We start from the raw sequence: 20,388 nt of genomic DNA on the forward strand, positions 1-20,388 counted from the left end.
GGGTTTTGAAACAAAGAGAAAAGCTTTTGTGTTGATTGGAAACTAAGGAGGACCTATAGTAATAGTCTCAGAGTGAAAAGACAAGAGCAGTGACACGTGAAGTCCACAGACCCTGTGTTCCTGCTGAGTAAAGGAGAGATGAACCACCGGCTCCACTGAAGCAGGGAAAGGAAAAAAAAAAAAAGTGAAATCCAAAATAACTTCTGAGTATTATTTAGTTAAATTATTATTTCTTAAAAAAATATATATTTTTCTAAAAATATGAAATAGAAATAAAAAGCCCATATATTCCTTTGTCTTTTCTTCCTGAGCGTCTTCAGAGTCGTGAGAATGACTGGAGGCTGCTTCAGTTGGGTTGAATTGATGATACAGGCATCTGGGTGTGGATCCCTGCCTGACTTTATGAAACCCGAACAGAAGATGTTACTAAAACAGAAAATAATAACCGCAGCTTCGAGGGACTAGTGCCCCACAACTGAATGCCAGAGGTTTTGCCAAGAGTCTCAGCAGGGAGTATCCCATTGAGAAGTGCAGCCTGAAATCACCTCCCAGGAGAGTGACTCTCAGAACCTGGATGTGCTCTGAACAGGTGTTCTGGCGAGTGCTGCCAACTGGATCCTTCATGCTGGGAGACAGCCTCACAAGTATTCTGAAACCTTCAAAAACAAGGCTTGCAAGTGGGAGCTGGGAGAACAGCATACACAGAGGGGGAAAATACCAGCTTTCACAGACTAATATGCTTTTATATATATTCATGTTCTCCATGTGAAAATTATTTACTATGAATGGATCTATAGCATAGAATAATTATTATATGATTCTCAAAAGAAACATACCTTTACAAACTTAGACTTATTTAACCTAATAAACCACTGATCTCTTAAGTCAACTCCATACTTAGATATAAACCACCAAAGCTGACCTCTTCCTATAAATCAGCAGTTCTCAACCTGTGGGTTGCGACCCCTTTGGCGGTCAAACGACCCTTTCACAGGGGTCGCCTAAGGCCATCCTGCATATCAGATATTTACATTACGATTCATAACAATAGCAACATTATGGTTATGAAGTAGCAACGAAAATAATTTTATGGTTGGGTCACAACATGAGGAACTGTATTTAAAGGGCCAGAAGGTTGAGAACCACTGCTATAAATGGAATAATGTGAACCAGGCATATGGGTTTGGCCATTTCCAACTGGATTACATAGAACAATGATAAACAGGACCTGGCTTTCTGAGGCCTTTCATTCTAGTTCTTCCCCCTAGTCTGTCATATGTCTTGTAGAGATCACCAGTCTGTCCTGAGAATCAGTGTCTTTATTTGTTAAATATTTTTTAATTTCAGGCTGTACTTATAGTACAGTTTGGTTGAAAGAATCAAATAGAATGATATGCAGGAAAGCTTTTAAAATCTCTGAAACACTATAGAGATGCAAGAAGCTATTATCACTGGAGTTATTTTAGAATAACTGAAACTACATCGAACTTGCATTTATTTCCCTACTTTCTTTGTACAGGTATAGCATGTACTTACTGTACAATTATCAGCTTCTTCTAGCATAACTCTCTAAAATTCCCTATTGCATAAGGCAAGGATGAATTGTACTTTATTATACTTCGTTTTGTTCCTGAATTACTTCATACATATATATTCTTTCCTACCTGCAGGGGCCATATTTTCTTTGGCTTCTCCTTTTATGTGGCCCCATCTGTACTTGGCAATGCTGTGTTCAGAGGGTACTCTCTGTTAATTATTTTACAACTAGAAATTAAGAAGCTTATTGAATAGGTAAGAGGCCTAAGAAAAAAAGTCCCACACTTGTGTGGATATAGTAAGGTAAAGTAGAAACTGCTTCCAAAAGAAAATCTACTTCGAGTTTCTAGCTGTCCTCCAGTGCTGGAAGGCTTCATAATGAAGTTTTTAAAAATGGCAATTTCTAGTCAAGATAAATATTGATTCATGATTTTCTGTTGTCTTACTGTCCAGAAACAGAAAATTAGAATAAATGAAAAGCACCCCCCCCTCTCTCTCTCACACACGCACACTCACAGGTTCCCACATGCACCCACATAAACTCTGCTCAAGCTCTTCCATTGGGTATTTCTGTATCAAACCCGATCCTTCCTGGAGTCTCTTCCAGACAGCAATCTCTAGCCTTTTTAACACTGAGATGTAATATCTACAAGAATGAATGTCCCTATGAATGTCCCTTATCTGTTTTCACATTCTCAAGTTTATTACTGATTGCTATTTCACTCATTACATAAAAATGGACTGGTGAGAATTGATGACCTTGGGTCACAGCTAAGGGTAGAACAAGCGGTCTGACCCCAAAATGCAACCTTAGCCAAGCTTAATGCGAGACTAGCCTGTGCCTTTTTGCAGCAAACCCCTGGAGGCGGGATCCTGGCTGTGTATGGTCTTGTGATTTCTCAGGGAGGACTCGCCAGCTCAGTTGGCTCACAGACTTTTCATGTAAAGCCTGCGGAAGCCACGGTGTTACATTTTCCAGTTCTAGGCCTTTGCCTTAGAAGGGGAGCTCCTAAGAATACCTACTCTGAAAAGGGTATTGAAACTTACTGTGTCTGTTGTGTCCTGTGTGAAGGGTAGAGAGACACTTACACCTGCTTTGAAAGAGGACTAGTAAGAGCCTTCATGCGAGGGCTACTGATTACAAACCAACTCCATTAAAATTGCCATATTATTAATACACCTAATGAGAGCAGTAGTTACAATTTATTTAAACCATTTATGCCAATGGAGCTAACATACACCATTTATGCAAATGTTAGCTTATGATATCATCCAAGGCATATATGTGTGTTGTTGTTTTTAATTCATCATATGATCTGTGATCATGAAATTTTAGCTGGTTAAGATAAATTAACTGAGTAGGTTACCATATTTCTTTTGGGTCCCTCGTGTTCATAAAATTTTGCTTAAGAAGAGATGGTGCAATTATAAGACAGGTGGTTACCTGATTTACCCAGCACCAGCACAAGGATCATGACTTCAAATGTGGGCATTTCTCTGATCAGCAGCTATATTAAAAATATCCATGCATATAGACAAATACTGTACTATAGCATAAATGGATAAAAAAGTGATTGCATAAGAACGTTTTGTTGCCCTAGTTTAAAATGTCATTTTTAATGATGATATACCAGCCTTAGTCACTTTGGACTGCCATATCAAAATACCATAGACTAAGGGGCTTAAACAACACCTGTTCTAGAGGCTGGAATTTCAAGAACATGGTGCCAGCATAGTAGGGTTCTAAGGACAGCCCTCTTCCTGATTTGCAGAGGATTGCCTTATCATTGTGTTCTCACATGGTGAGGGTGGGGATACACAGAGACGAGAGAGAGAGAGAGAGAGAGAGAGAGAGAGAGAGAGAGAGAGAGAGAGAGCAAGTGCACCCTTAGGCATATAAGAGCAATGACTTAGTCATGAGGGCCCTATCCTTGTGACTTCCTGGCACCCTAATTACCTCCAAAAGGCTTCATTTCCAAATACCATCACATTGAGGGTTAAGGCTGCAATACATATATTTTAAGGCGACATAAACATTCAGTCCATAACATTTACCATAGGATTTTTAAACAATAGGAATACATTAAATAATTTTAAAGAGCCACTGAGGTTCACCCAATTAAGGCATTTTGATTTTAAAAAATACTTGAAATAGCTTTTTATTAAAGCTATGAGCTTTAATTAAGAAGAACTAGACTGTGAAATGAATAAACGTTTCACCATAAAAATATTCAGCATATTTCAAACAATATACAGCTTTGTTCTTACAGTGGGATCCTGCCAGATGCCATCTACCAACACCTCTTCAGGGAATCCCTATTGCGAAGAGGTATCATTATCCCAGTACTGGATGCTATCTGATTTTGTCAGTCTTTTGACACATTGCTGCCTCCCAGGACCACACATGATACTTATGTATCCCACTAAGAAAGGCTGCTGGGAGTTCTCAGTCTCTGACTACAACACACAAAGTTCAATCCTGATGGAAAAATGTTCAGTTACTGTATTATTCAGGGTTCTCCAGAGAAACAGAACCAAAGGAGTTATAGCTAAGGACTTTTAGGGATTTAAGGAACTGGCTCACTCAATTGTGGAGGTAATCTGCTTTACACATAGTTCAGTCATTTGAATGTTCATCTCATCCAAAAAAACACTTTCACTGAAACATCCAGGAGAATGTTTGATCAATTATCTGAGCACTTTGGCCCAGCTAAATTGACACATGAAATTAACCACCACAGTTACTTTATGTCAAGAATTGATGCTCCTCTTAATTTTTTTTTAAATCAAACTCCAATCAGGTTTGAATGAATTAACATTTTTGAGCATGCATCGTGTATTAAGTTTTGGGGCAGGTACTTTTACACTCATTTTATTGATGCACAAGACAATCTTGTGGGAAAAACTTTAATTTTATCTTCATTTTACAGATAAGAAAATTGACACTCAGTTGGTTTAATTGATCATGTGCAAATCAATACTCAGGTTACAAGTTTCCTGGGAGACTCTCTATTTTTATGCATTTCTAAATTCCATGTCATGACACAGTGTTTCTATACCTTCACTTTCCCAGTGAGGAACAACGAGATTATCTGTGCCTGGAAGCTACCATACTTCTACCTCTTTCCTCCCCTCCCCATCTTTCCTATTGCTCACTGCTTCAAACTAACCCTGTTATACTTCGGTTGTTTCTATTGTCTGTATTGTCACTACTAAAACAGAATAATATTATCTACCAATGTCTAGTGTTCCTATATGTTAGATACCGTACTATAAGTTTTAAATATATCATCTAATGTCATTCTCTGTCATAGGCATATACAATCACACACACACGCACGTGTGTGAATCTACACATAAAATATGTCTATGAAACTAAAGTGAATTTAAAATAAGTAGGTCTAAGTAAATTGCTCCACATCTAACAATTAGTGAGCCATTAAAATGAGATCTAACTACTGCTGAAATCCATGTGTGAGACCAGTATCCTGTGCTACCATTCCACCCAATATCACACAGAAATCAAGGTCCTTCAACCTTCATGTCAGCTCTTTTCATCCCTGTAAAGATTCTTGTCAGAATGGGATATTCATCCCAGCAGGAGGTGGGATATAGAATACTATGTCTGCCCTAGGTTCAAATAGGGGCCCAAATACCCACACTGCTACTACATTTTCCCTTACTCTGTGGATGTATGTGCCTCGTTGGTCTAAGGGTCCCTCTCACTGGGTCCTTTGAGGGTATTCCAGTTCCCCACAGTGATGTCTGAACTCAAATCCTATCTTATTTTCCTAGAGATTAAACTCCACTCCTGATGACTTTTAATATTGACCTTTGGGTCTTTAATATTGTTGATTGGGGGAAGAGGGAGCGTCATTTTATGAGATTAGACCCATTTGTCCAAAACAATAAGCTCTATGAGCACAAATACTTTTCTTTCTCTGTTACTGGTATATCTCTAATGCTCCTAACAATGCCTGACACATGCGGATCCTCAATACAAATTTTTGGATAAATAAATTAATTTAGTGCAAATTTAATGGGCATTTATTGGGTTTCCAGAATATTATAATTTAGATAGCTGCCCTTTATTCTTTGTGAGTCTATGCCTTCATTTGTTTGGATTGCTGTAGCTGGGTGATTTAACTAACATTTCTTTCAGTTCTGGAGGCTAGTAATTCCAATATCAAGGTACCAGAAGATTCAATGTCTAGTAAAGGCCCACTTACTACATAGTCATCTTTTTACTGTAAACTCACATGGCAGAAGGACTAGGAGAGCTCTCTGGGTCTCTTTTATAAGGGCACTAATCTCATTCATGAAGGAACCACCCTCTTGACCTAATCACCTCTCAAAGGCCCCACTTCCACATACCATCACAATGTTCATTAATCTATGAGTGTTGGGGGGACACAAATACTTAGTCTATGACAGTCAGTCACACATTCAGCCTATGCTCTCTAGACTCATATCCACATTCCTAGCTAATGTATACCTGCATGCCAACTCTTAGGTTGCAGTCATAATTCTATCTGATTCAGGGTTTTCACCGATAACAGCATCATACTCACTAGTTGTAGATTATTATGAGCCCATTGAATCGTCCTGCCTGTAATATTTTGAATTAATGCCCTTCAATACCATCTTGATTGACAACTATTTGCCTTGTTGAAGGTATTCAGCTTCATCTTCCATTTGGCTATTATGAGAGTCTATTTTGAAGGACCAGAAGGTGGGGGATATAAGAGAATAAAAATGTATTCTCTTCAGTGAAGTATTCAATATCCCACAAAACCTGGTTCAGAACTGTCTTTTTAACAGTGTTCTCCCTGGCCAATCAGCCAGCACAGTTCACTTTCACAATTCTAAGCTTCTGTTTCTTCTCCCCATCATTGTGCTTCCCTCTTTTTCATAATCATCCAAATTCTATCCAATCTTTGAACTTCACTCTAAAATCTTCTTTTTCTGTGATGATATCCCTGACTAGTCATCTGACAATTTTTAATTAAACAGCTACATCTGAGGTGCCAAGCTAAGTTTTCCTTAAGTAGCAGGAGTAAAGCAGGCACAGTCTCTATCTTTAAGAAGCTTAGAGCCCAGGAAAAGGAATGCAATGTCAGAGGAAGCCTACAGGCTCAGAACTATAGGGAATTTAGAGGAAGTGACGGTTGCTTAATTCTTAACATTAGAAGCCAATCTTGAGCGAGGAGAGTTGGAAAGAATGAAAAGTTCTTGATTATAGAGATATCTGAAGGGCATATTAAGTGAAACAGACTTCAGAAAAAAATCATAGCAGCATATGAACACCTATAATTCATTTGATTTGACTAGTCGTTAAGGAATTATGAAAAAAGAGTGTCAGGAAAAAGGGTAGACAGGTTGACTGGAGCTAGTTAATGGGAAACATTAATGCCATTCTAAAGAACTTAAATTTTATTCTGTAGACAATGAATGAGGAAAGTCTGATATTTTAAAAATAAATGGGATCATATAAAAGGATCTGTGCTTTGGGGGTAAAAGGACAACAGTATGGAATTGAATGGTGATCTAGATTTGAGTTATAAAGAATACCTAAGGACTTCCAAGTGCTTTTAGCAATATTACCCTTCCCAACTAAGATACCCATAGCCTATGGCATCCCTGAAACCTGCATAAGGGTTTAATCCTGAGGGAGATCATAAGTATAAGAAATTCCTCCTCTTCCACTGAGGCCTTCTCTGACCAATAAATAGCATTGAGTTTGACAGTCCTCACATCTGTCCCTTCGGTATCCCTGGAAGTATGATTCCCAGGTCTTCCATCATCACAAAGGCTTGCATATTTGTCTAATCCTTTTAACTATTTAATGTAACTCTTAATCCCATCCCTTCTCTCTTTCTGATACTCCAAATCATTCTAAGGTACATTTTGGACAGTGATTGCTGTTTGGCATTGGATCCTGCCTGGCAGCACCATTTACAGGCTATGTGATCTTAAGCATGTTACTTATCTCTAGGTGATAAGTGTTGAGAAAGACAGTCTCATGCCTGTATTCTTTGGATCCCTGCTAGGCCACATTAGAATAGGCCTTGAGCCCTGGCGAGTGTACCAGTGTAACTTAGTTGGTTGAGCATCGTCCCATGCACCAAAAGGTTGCTAATTTGATTCTGGTCAGGGTACATGCCTGGGTGCATGTGGGAGGCAAGTTATCAGTGTTTCACATCAAAATCTCTGTCTCTCTCCTTTCCCCTCTCCTTTTTCCTCTCTCTCTCTAAAATTAATAAAAACAACAAAAAAGAATGGGCTTTGAACCTGAAACCTTTCCTTACCAAGAGTTAGAGTCTACACAGCCTCATGTTGGGCTTTTCACCTTGTGAGAAAAGTCACCTGTTTCAGACTCCATGAGTATTTCTTTGTTTTGCTCAATGATGTATACCAGTGACCCAGCTTTTGGTATTTCAGCCTCAATGGGAGAGAGGGAGTCCTGCTTCAGCTAGTGCATGAGGGCCAATTGCCCTACATCAGCTGTCATGGGCACCTAATAGCCATGAGGGAGCAATGCACATGATTAGAGCTGCTGATCTTGCTGTCTTTTTTCTGTGTGACTAAAAGCGTTGTTTCATCCAGTGTTAGACTGTGTTGTGTTTTCATTGGGGACTCTGATACCACAATGCAGTGGGGAGAAGTATTTGGATTTATAGTTTCCGATGACTGACATTATGATGATCTTTGCTATCTATCATACATGTAATTGAAGTTCTCCTCTGACATTGGTTAGGGATGCACATTGTTCTGCTTGACAAAAAGCAGCTCTTTGTTGCCAAGTACATAGCTGAGGAAGACTTTGCAAGATTGACTAATTTCATCTCATTGGGACATCAAAGTAAACCAAGGAAATATGGCTTACTTTGGCCAATAGGAGGAGACAAAAGTGATGGTGTACTAGGTCCAAGCCCTGGCCATAAGAGGCCTCGTTGTTTCTGCTTGTTCCTGTTTATCTCTACCAGTGCCATGAGGAGGCCCTGCCTGGGGTAGCCCATTGATTTTAGGAGTGGTTGAGAGACTTGTGGAGCAGAGCTACCTGCAGCCCTTCAGCCTCGATCATCTGATTTTTTAGTGAAATGTGCTGTCTTTTTGTACCAATGGCAGGTGACTCACTGAGAGATCCTTCCACGCTGATCTGTTTCCCATAGCCTCCCGTGAGCTCCAGATCTGCCAACTTGACTCAGACACAAGTGACAGCAAGGCGTACATCATATCTAATTGATTCAAAACTGGATTTGGGGTAATTGTAGCATAATTAGCCAACTTTGACTCAGGCCATGTCTTTATTTCCTTCTTTTACAGTATCATCTCTAGAAATCATCATTACATTCATTACATCAGTCTCACGGATGACACTTGAGTCAAATAAAGTGCAACCTCTCCTGACCATCCAGACCCACTCTGGGTTTTCCCACATGATGAAATCCCTGTGTTCTGAATTCCTAGTACTCTAGTTACTAATACCTATTATTCTACTTTCTCTATTGCTTTAACTGTCCTCATGTTCTTCGTTTAATTAGATGGCCTAGTTTTGAGGGATAGATAGACACAAATTTGTTTTTATTAAATAATTTTTGAATTTATTTTTAAAAAGAGGAAGAGAGAGAGAGAGAAAGGAGAGAGAGAGAGAGAGAGAGAGAGAGAGAGAGAGAGAGAGAGGAGAGAGAGAGAGAGAGAGAGAGAGAGAGAGAGAGAGAGAGAGAGAGAGAGAGAGAGAGAGAGAGAGAGAGAGAGAGAGAGAGAAACAGTATATGCCCCAACAGGGGATTGAACCTGCAACCTGGGGATGTGCCCTGACAGGGAATCGAACCTGCCACCTTTTCATGTATGGGACAAGGCTCCAACCAAGTGAGCTACACCAGCCAGGGCACAGACCCTAATTTTTAAATTTTGTTATTCTCCTACATCATTAATACTATACCCATTTATTAGTATAGAATAGGTGCCCAGATCATCTTTGTTAATTTTATGTAATATTTATGCACTATAATATTTGTGCATAATAACCTGATGGCAGAGTCATTGGCCTGAGTCAAAAAATAAGGTGACTTCATTTCAAGGTCACAACGGTGGCCTGAAAGTATGGCTGATTTTGCTTTAAATCGAGGTGTTTGGGGAACTGTCAAAGACTTCGTTGTGTCATTATGGACATCTGCTAAGAATGCTAAAGGTAAACAAGCACCTGAAAGATATATTCGCTTGCATGTAGTGGGAAACAGCAGCTCATTAGCTCTCTGCTTAGCTCGTTAACTCACCAGCTCGTTAGCCCTCTGCTCGTTAACTACTTAGCTCTGATTAGCTCTGCTCACTTCCTTTTCTGATCACTCACAGTGTGAATGAACTGTAAATCTGCCAGAGCAACAGATGGCCATTTCAGGTCCAGGGAGGAAGTTCGGAAGGTGGAGGACAGAGCCTTCCTAGATGTTTCTGACCTTGAAAATATTCCATTTTATGGAAGTTTGTGAGTTATGGTACAGAAAGAAGTGGCACAGTTTTATTTTAAGATGCAAAAGAGTTCACTTAAACGTATTCCCTGGGATGATGCAAATTTACAATTACAGGGCCATGTAGGCTTGTTGGCATCAGTCTACCTGTCCGACAGAGACTCTGAAACACAAGAGGAATCCACGAGTTTTTATATTGAGTATTTATTGCTGGTTTGTCACATGCTCAACCCTGTGCTGGACACTTACCGGGAGTTCAGAAGGTGCTACGTAAGAGATCATGTGGAAGAGACAATATTTACTAGTACATGTACAAACCTTTGGCGAACACTAAATCTCAGTTGTTAATCAGAAGTTAAATTGTATAGTATAGGATATATGCACTCAGGGAGTTCAGAAAATAAAACACTGATTATCAATACAAAAAAAAAAAAAACATACACACTTGTCCCATTATTTAAGTTATTCAAGCAAAGTAACAAATTTGGCTTACATTGCCTTAATAACCAAAGTGTCACATTGTCCACCTAGTTGTAGCCAGGTCAAGCCTTCATTTGAAGAATATTTGATTATCTGCTCAAGTGATATCTCACATTTACTTGCTACCAGGTGCAAAATACCACATTGGTGGTTCGTTTATTTTACCCAAACTTTTGGGCCTCCAGGTAGCCAAAACCTTAAGGGAATATATTGTCTGGAAATGATGACAAATTAAAAAATCTTTTGTCCATCTTTTCATTCACTTGTCTATATCTGCAATAATCCACAAAGTAGTTGAGATAGCAGCTCCTACTAATAGCTTATTCTAAATCTGTTGGTCACATTACCAATCAAGACTCTAGAGATAGTAGAGAGAATTATATTTTGATACCGTAGAAAAAGGTACAAGAAATACATGGCGCCGAAGCCGGTTTGGCTCGGTGGATAGAGCGTCAGCCTGCGGACTGAAGGGTCCCAGGTTCGATTCCGGTCAGGGGCATGTACCTTGGTTGTGGGCACATCCCCAATAGGAGGTGTGCAGGAGGCAGCTGATCGGTTTCTCTCTCATCGATGTTTCTAGCTCTCTATCCCTCTCCCTTCCTCTCTGTGAAAAATCAATAAAATATATTAAAAAGGAAAAAAAGAAATACATGGCTAGGGCTGGTACGCTGAAAAATAGTGCTGGGTAGAGCAGCTCAGTACAATTCCTGGGCACAGAGGAGCAATTGGGACTCTGGACACCTGGGTTAAAGTGTCTTGTTGGGGGTGGGGGACAGACAGTAAAAGAGTGGCGGGCTCTGCTAGCCCTGTATCTGCCTTGCACTGTTGTGGATGACTGGTTCTAACTGCAGAGAGGGGCTGCTGCCAGCCATGCCACCTTGCCCTGCGAGGCAATGCTCCATTGATTTTAAGCCATGCAGATACAGTCTATTTTGTTGCTGCCACATCATCTAAAAAAAAATCAAAAGAGAAAAAGAAAAGTAAGACCTTTTTTACATGCCTGGGGCTCCCTTATTTCTGCTGCAAGAACTTTTGAAAAAGAAAACATAAACAAAATATATTTCCTGTCTGCCCATAACAAACAGAGACTAAAAATACTGTTACAACTATACAATAGTTTAAGGTCAATGTATTCCCTCTTCATGGCCATGAAAACCGACCCACATGAGGCATTAAAATTCATAACACATGAAAATTAGGGAGTCCTGGAAGCACTTTCTTCTATATAAGTACAAATTTTCTCTGCCTACATCTAGCATTTAAAGGAAACCATCCAGATAATTAAAATGCCTATAAATGAAATGTCAAAGTTAAATGTTTTTTCTAAAGTCTTAATGCTTAGGCAAAGTGAAACCTTTATTCTAAAATAATACGCTTTAAATACTAGCAGTATCTTGCGAGGGAGTAGAATAATTAAGGTTTGCCACATAAAATGGGTCTATAGGTCTACGTGCCGCTCCACTCAGTGAGTAACCTTTATGAAGGGGAATACGATAATCAGTGTGTATTTTTTGTCCTTAAACACTGCCATTATTTTAACTGTGAATCTAGATGCTGTGGATAAAGCTAACCGCACAGTGCACACAGAGCAAATTAATCACACAGATCCAGAAAACAGAGTTGTTGAATTGGGCAGATTCTGATGTGGTCTTTGTATATTTGGCTACAGTTTTTACCCCTGTATTAGTGTATTATTATTTGATTTCTTCTGTGTATATCACCCTCACCTGAATATAGATGCCATGTGGGAAATGCCCCTGTGAGCTCTGCCCTGGTTTGGGGGAAGCATGTTGCATCTGAGCTGTGGGATAGTTTAAGTGCAATTTAGTTTCTTGGTCATGATGTGAATCAATCCAGATCATGGGAGAGGCTGTCCAGTTTTCTAAGGATTCTACTGCTGTCCACAAGGTTTGGATCAAACATTTCACACACCATGCTCATACAAAACCTTTCATTAAGACTTTGTGGCTAGCCCCTTTGAAGGTTAGGGCAATTGTAATACTATCAACAATAAAATTTTTATTTAAAAATAAATAAAAAATAGGACAATTGATTTTAACAGGTGACATTCAGTTACCATCAAAGCTGACCTCATTCTCACCAACGAAGCATCAGCATATGCCCAGGATAGGGTCTGAGCAGAATGTAAAGAACTATGATTTTATAAGTCCTTCCAGGGTGTCTTCTGGGGTAATGCACATCATCTCAACCCCCTGCATCCACTTCTCCTCTCTGATGCTGATTAGGCAAGACTGCATCTTGCCCTGCTGCCCGCCTATCTTCCTCCTTTTGCTGGCTGGTCATAAACTTCCCAGTGGGACAGATCAAATAGTTTGGTGGACAGTCCTTAGTTTTTTTAGAAGATAACCCTGACTAGACCAATTTCTGCATACTGCATTGCTTTAGCTTTTAAAACAGTGTTATTTATTTATACATTATTGATCCACACAATTCTAGAAGGCAAATATGCTTGTGCTTATGTATTCCTCTACTATTCTCTTAAGAAACAGAAGTGTTTATAAATATTTATTGAGACAGTACTTATTAGCAAAGTCTTTGGGTGCTAATGAGGATTGAGGGTGGGGGGCAGGGATGGAAGGACCAACAAAATATTCTTTTAGCAGAGAATCAGGAGTAAGCATGCAAAGCTTAAATAATTTTTGAATTTAATGTATTAAAATGCCCTCAGCAATGAGCAGATTTTTTTTTTTTTTCTGAAAGCTCCTTAGAACTTGTCATTTGGCAAGTGGAGATGGTTTGCTAGGTAGAATTTGCCTTGTTCTACTGTGATAAGCCATAAAAGAGAGACTGTTTTGCTAGCACAATAGAACTCCTAACATAAACATTATTTTTTTAAATCTTCCATTTGATTGTAGAGAAATTATTTCAGTACTAAAATGGATTTTTCCAATGAAAATGCTACAAAACTTCCAGAGTCCTTTGCTTTCTCTAAAAGTCACTTTGTTTTGAAATTCAATTTTGGTGGATCATAAGATAATTTCATCATTTGGGATGTTGGTACCATAAAGTGGGGGCAGTATCTGCTATCCTCTCTACCTAATCCTATGGGCCCTTCACCAATCACGATCTCATCTCAAGGCTCCAGCATGTGCCACTGTTGCATGCACCTACTAGAGGAAGGAGAAAAGAGAAGCCACCAACTTCTTTTGATGGAACCATCATTTCCCCAAATCTGTTCTTTATTTAAAGCAAGATTTAATTAAAGAGTCATAGGTTTTAAATAGATGCAGAATTTTCAGAGTCATAGGGGGATTTGAAATAGCATTTCGGGAAATTCAGGGAAGAAAAAGTTAAATATGACAGCACGAAGGGAAGGAGAGTAAGATGGGCAGAGGACTTGCAGAAGTCTTCTACCAGGTAAATACATGCTTCTATTTGGGGTAGAATAGACATTCAATGATCTCATGTAATTGAAGATAAATATTGTGACTCAGTGGAAAGGGCATCACTTTGGAAATGACACAAAAAAGGCAACCTATATGCTAAGTGTCCGGTCGTCTGGTCATCCATTCAACCAATCAAAGTGTAATGTGCTAATGATATGCTAAGGCCACTCAACTGCTCACTATGACTTGCACTGATAACCAGGGGGCAGATGCTCCAACCAGTAGGTTAACTTGCTGCCGGGGACTGAGTGAATCGAGTCTGACACACCCTGGAGCCCTCCTGCGGTCCCTCCACGGCTGGCCAACCTCCTGCATCCCTCCCTGGCCCCTATCATGCACTGGTGGGGTCCCTCGGCCTGGCTTGTGCCCTCTCACAATCTGGGATCCCTCGGGGGATGTCGGAGAGCTGGTTTCGGCCCCATCCAGTAGGCCAGGACAAGGGACCCTACTGGTGCACAAATTTGTGCACCAGGCCTCTAGTATATAAAGTTTTATGTTATTTAAAGCATGTGAAATTCTTCTGTATATGCTGCCCTTCTGCTTTTTCTTTCTGTTCATGCCAATGCTGTATTCCAGAAACTGAGTTATACCCACAGAATATAATTAATTTTTTTTACTTTTCATGAAATATTGGGAGAAAGAGAACACTGTTTTCATACCAAGGAATCATGGGTTAGGAAAAATGGCTGCATTTTGTATTTTGTATTTAGGTTGATGTTATTTTGAATCCTGATTTTATTGACTGTCATATGGGTAGACATGACACTTCGCTACTTTCAATCTCAGGGTTTATTTTTTGTTTTGTTTTGTTTGTAACATATGATTAATAAATCCTAACACTACAGAGATACAGATATACCAGTGCTTAATAAAAAGGAACTCATACATAAGAATAGGGTCACCTCCACTGCATTAATGAAGGCAACCTTGCTACCTTTCATGGCAATATATGACACAATGCAGGTTAACCGATAACAGCAAGATTTTGTGTGTGTGTGTGTGTGTGTGTGTGTGTGTGTGTGTGTGTTGTGGTGTGTGCTATGGCACACTACTACTGAATAGCAGAGGACTTAGGTTGTGAAATCGGTGTGAGGCACTGTTTGAGTAGGGTGGGGAACAGCGAGGGAAAGAAACAAAGGATGGGTGATGGGTTCCAGAAAACTGGGTCTATTACTAAATTCCCCACCCTCTGGGGCCACATCTTAATTGAACTGTGCTTTCTGTCCTGGACTGCTTCATGCAGCCCTAAGCAAGGGCTTGTGATTTGGTGCACTAGTCACTCCGAGCAGAGTGAACCAGCTCGCTTTAACACTGCTCTGCACTGTAGCAGACAGCTTTGCTGTTGAGGTTCTCCATAACCAAATTACGAGTGCTCTGTTTCTCTCCACTGCCACTCTAATGAACTTTAATAATGATTGTATGGAGTCTCCTTGGACCAGGCTTTTTGTCTCCTTGGGTGGCCATAGTCTCCTGAATATTTCAGATCTTGGAGATATTGTGGCTATAGAGCTTCATGCAAAAACAAAAGGAAGTTTTACCTGACTGGGAATCACTGTGAGGAGCAGAGCAAGTCAGAACAGAACTCAAGGAGGAGGGGAGGAGTACATACTTAATGAATGTAGTATTTGAAAAGTTTGAAATATTGCATAAGTCTCAATTGCATTTTCTCAAGTCAATGTAAGATCCAGGCAGTGGACCTACACAGTGTAACTAAGGTGAATACCATTAGTGTGCAACTTCCCCAGCAGTCTCTATGAACCCAGTTTCGCTGTGTATTTCATATGTGAGTATTTCATATCTGGACCCTATCTCCAGATTGCCTATCCAAACGTGCCCCATTACATCCCACTAGAGGGAGGGGAGGAAAAGCATAGGTGATACAAAAAAGAAAAAATACTCATTTTTTTATTTTTTTGCTTTATTTTGATTTGATTAATATTTAAGAAGAACTTAACATTTAAAAAAAACCCTAAAACAATGTAATGATTAAAATTTCAGTCTCCATTGTCCAGTTCAAATTTTGTTATTTATTAGATGTGTAATCCTTGAAAAACTCATCCCCAGTGCCCCCACCTTTTAAATAGAAACAATACTAACCACTTCAAAAAAACAGTTATTCGGTTTAAAAACATTGAATACAGAGTCTGAATTATCTTAAAAAATATGTTTCCTACATTACCATGTGCTTTTATACTTATCACTCCTTCCTTATTATTTCTTTCTTCTTTTCCTTCTATTTACTTCTGTTTTTTTTATTCTCATCAATTAAAATTGAATAAATGGCAATTAATGCTAGATATTTACTAAATAATTTTATGTATTATCTAATTTAATTCTTACAAAAATCATATAGGTTAATTCACTTATTATTACAATTTTACAAATAGGGAAATTGAGATACAAAGCAGGTTGTACAACTTGGATGATCACTGATTTGCATTCAGGAAGAATTACATAGTTCTGCTCATTAGCACTATGCTATATTGCTTCTCATCTTAATATTTTTAACATCAGAGCAAGGTTTTCTCTTAGGTTATAATGCAACATTTAAACCTCAGTGGAAATGAGATTTAGAGCTTTACTTTTTTTAATAGATTGTGACAGAAAGGAAAGATCATGCATATCTAAGCTTCATAGACTAGGCAATGATAATTGAGAGAAATGATATTGGAGGCTATAACAAGTCCCCAAGCCTGTTTTAGGTAACCAGCATTTCCCTGTATGTAAAGACAATGCATCCTCCCTCCCCACATTCACTTCGCTTGAGGTGAGGAAGAGGAAACAGGACTCTACACACAGGAGATGGCTCTAAATGTTCTTCTTTCTTCCAGCTGATGGCTGCCAACCCTGCAAGTGAGAGCACCATGTTAACGCCTGCCTCTGTCTAGGGAAACTGCATCTTCCAACTCTGCCTCTCACTGATTGTTCTGTCTGCATGGACATCCAGATGACTGCTGGTTTACTCAGTGGTCTCTTTCTATAGGATATAGTTATACTTTGTCAACTCAATGTACATTAAGTTTGCTCACTGTGAAAGAAGTGCCTAAAACAAAATTCTGATGTTAGGAAGAGCTGAGATTCTGATGTCAACACATGACAAATTAGAAGCCTAACAATGCAAGAATCCTTACGGTATAGATTTTAACATAATTATCAATACATTCCTTTCAGCTATTTTCCCATTTTAATTGCACACAGTTTATGTCTTTGTTTTATGCCACTATTTCTATGAGAGGAGAATGAAAGCAGTGAGATGAAAATGAAAGAATTATGCAAAGGAATAGAAGGCTTGCCAAATACAGAATTTGTGGTTTCTACTTTGTGCATGATTTATGCATGATTACATTTTTCAGTGTATTATCCTGCAAGCTACTTCATTGTATAGTCCCAGTTTGTCTTTCTGGTGTCTGTATTTTAGATAGAGACAAATATGCTTCTTTTATTTTCATTCTTGAAGCCAATAACTTTTTCGGGGGAGATATGGAATTTCCTTGTATTATTCCTATTTGACTTGATGTTGAACCTTTTCACCATCCTGGCTGGTCTCCTCCTACCTTATTTAAAAGATAAAGGCAGATATAAGTACTTCAAAAGCATTTTACTCTTTGCTTCGCTGGATTAACAGCTTATTTCATTTCTGTTTTAGTTTAGTCAGAAAAAGGGCCAAAGCTGGAAAATAGGTTGTACTCTTGCATGCCATAGTCAGCATGGATGGAAAAAGGACTGATGATATTGTAAGATACAAAGAGAGAAAATCATAACAGCTCATTTCCTCACATATATTTACTAACTTCTGGGCTGAGGAAGGCAGGTACAACAAAAGCTGTGTATTGAGAAGGGAGATGGTACCCCAAAGTAGGAGAAACACAGAAATGGGGAAAGAGACAAGTATAAGCAGGCAGACACTCAGGATTAGGGAATATTTGTCAACAGAAAACAGGATCTTATCATCAGGATGGGCTTTACTAATTCTAAAGGGGCTTTAATACATCCTTCCTCATGTCAGTATCAGTCTTGGCATTGAGAACAAGGTATGTTTAAGAGTTGGGACCTACTATGGCCCAATGGGAATTTTCAAAAACTCATTTTCTACAATCTAGGAGGAAAAATATGAAATAAAATGTAAATCAGTGATCTTATTTTTAAATATTACCTGGAAGAGAAAACCAGGAACTCATGTTGTATAATCATACTTTATGACACCAACTTGAGATTGTTATACAATACCCATTTTCTTTGTCTTCTTCATGGCAACCTTTGGTACACTCCCACAACACTATATCTGTTTCTGCTTTTTCTTGCTTATATGCACGTGCTTCAAATATTCTTACCCTCCAGTTCATGAGTATCTATGCTTTCCTATATCTCCCTGACCTAGGTTAGCTATTCTCTCTTTATGATCTTACATTTATTGAAAGTAATGTACCCATCTTTTGGTGCATGGCCTATCTAAGACCCAATTCATGAAGTCTGTCTTTCCCAGTATTTTTCCATTAAAATCACTGGAAAAGCCCCATGTTGTATTTTCTTTCTCATGTTCTATGACATGTATGTATGTATGTATGTATGCATGCTCTGGAATACCCAATTAACCTTTGTGAAAACCAAATCTCCCCCATAATTCAGAGTTTTAATTTAGAAAGGACAGACTGAGTGTTACCTTAACACCAGGACAAAAGGGACAGGAGATACAGTGTACAATCTGAGTGGCCTATGCACAGTTCTAGGTCTCACAATGTGAAGTGCAGACAAAGCTTTGTGCGTGTGTATATATATGTATGTGTGTGTCCCAGGTAATTCTAATCTTAATTAATCTATACTCGTGTTAATCCCATTTTTAATGCCCTCTGAATATATTTAGGCAGAAAGGAAAATCTTTTTACCTAGATAAAAAGATGAATTGACTAAACCCAAGGAAAGGATGAACCTTCTTTTCCAGTAATTTATATTGGAAAATATCATGTGACATTAGAGGTATGTGTGCAAAGACACCTATGTATGGATGTGAATTTAATTGTTTCAAACTAGCTTTGCAAACTACTGAGGAACAAACATTTAAAAATAATGTTGGTCATGAGTAGGCAAGTGCTAAACTTAAATATGTAGCCAATAACTCCATGTGTCAAGGTATTGCTATGATGTCAAGCTCCCCCATTTTACACCATAATATTTAGGTTGACTATCTGCAACACCTGCTCTAATTCTGGTCCTTAACCCTAGATTCTCCTGTCTTTTGAAGTAAAGAATTAGTATTCCGATATGAAAGAGCTGGTCCACAGAAACTTTTGAAGAGAAATGGTGTGTCCGAATTTGTTTGGTTCATGACTAATCTGGGTGGAGTGGGTTGATGAAAGAAATAAAACACATGGTTCCCATTCTGACATCTGAGCTGTTTCCTAGAGCTTATCATGCATGACTTGCAGACAAAGATATGAACTCATTTCCTGAGCACTATTTTTTATTATAGGGTCTTAGTGTCCAGTCTCATATGAGGTCCTATCTGTTTATTTTCCTGCATGACACTTCTAGAGAAAACATGTGCCCCACAGTAGCTAAAGCTCTGGAGAACCAAGCATTGAGAAAGAAAATGAGAGGTACTGGAGTTCAACTGCATAATAATTGCTTATGGGACATTCAAGTAGTGATGGCCAATAAATTCAGTTTAGTTAAGAGATCAGAGCTTCAGACATTTCTTTGAGCATCTACATGATATGAACAAACACATCAGAGTGGTAATCAATCATGGATGTGGAATATATAAATGTTACCTCCTAGGTAAATTGTCTAGAGTGAGAAGAGTAAAGACCTAAAGAAAGAATGAAAGACTTGCATACATTTTGAGTATGAGTAGGATAAAATAATGCATCCATGAAGGTATGGTAAGAAAGGTAAAAGAAGAAAATGGTATGCAAATCCAAGGAAGAAAAATTCATAGAAAGAAAGAAATTGTCCACAGTATCAAATACTGTTCCAGAGCAATAAATACTAAGAAATATCTTGGGATTGGACAATTATTTTAGCAGAAGTAATAGTAGATCATCTGGAGAGTTATCTGGTTATAGGACTAAGTTAAGAATTACAAGGTAAATAATTGATTATGTGCATGGGCCAATAGTCAAAGAGATGGAATGGTTTTATACCTATCAGGTCATAGTGTCCAGCATACCACTCTTGGTCATGGGGAACTAGGATAAACTGTGTCCTGATCAGATAGGCTGGTAGCATAAAGGTTGATACTGAGGGTTAGATTTAGGGTGGAATGTTCAATATAACATTTGATTTTATTGCAACCAACAGAGCTGACATGATTTTATTGATTTTAGTTGTACAGAAGTACAGTGTACATAGATATAAATGGGTCATCTTAAAGCTGCAGAATCTGGAATACCTAGCACTAGATTTAATTCAGATAGTATTTCCTGAATATTAAATTTTAAAAGGATGGAAAAAAATGTTAGGGGTGAGGAGGCAGGGAGTGAAGAATGGAAAAACATCGT

The sequence above is a fragment of the Myotis nattereri genome, assembly GCF_964212035.1.
Source record: "Myotis nattereri genome assembly, chromosome: 8".
Classification (NCBI taxonomy): domain Eukaryota; kingdom Metazoa; phylum Chordata; class Mammalia; order Chiroptera; family Vespertilionidae; genus Myotis; species Myotis nattereri.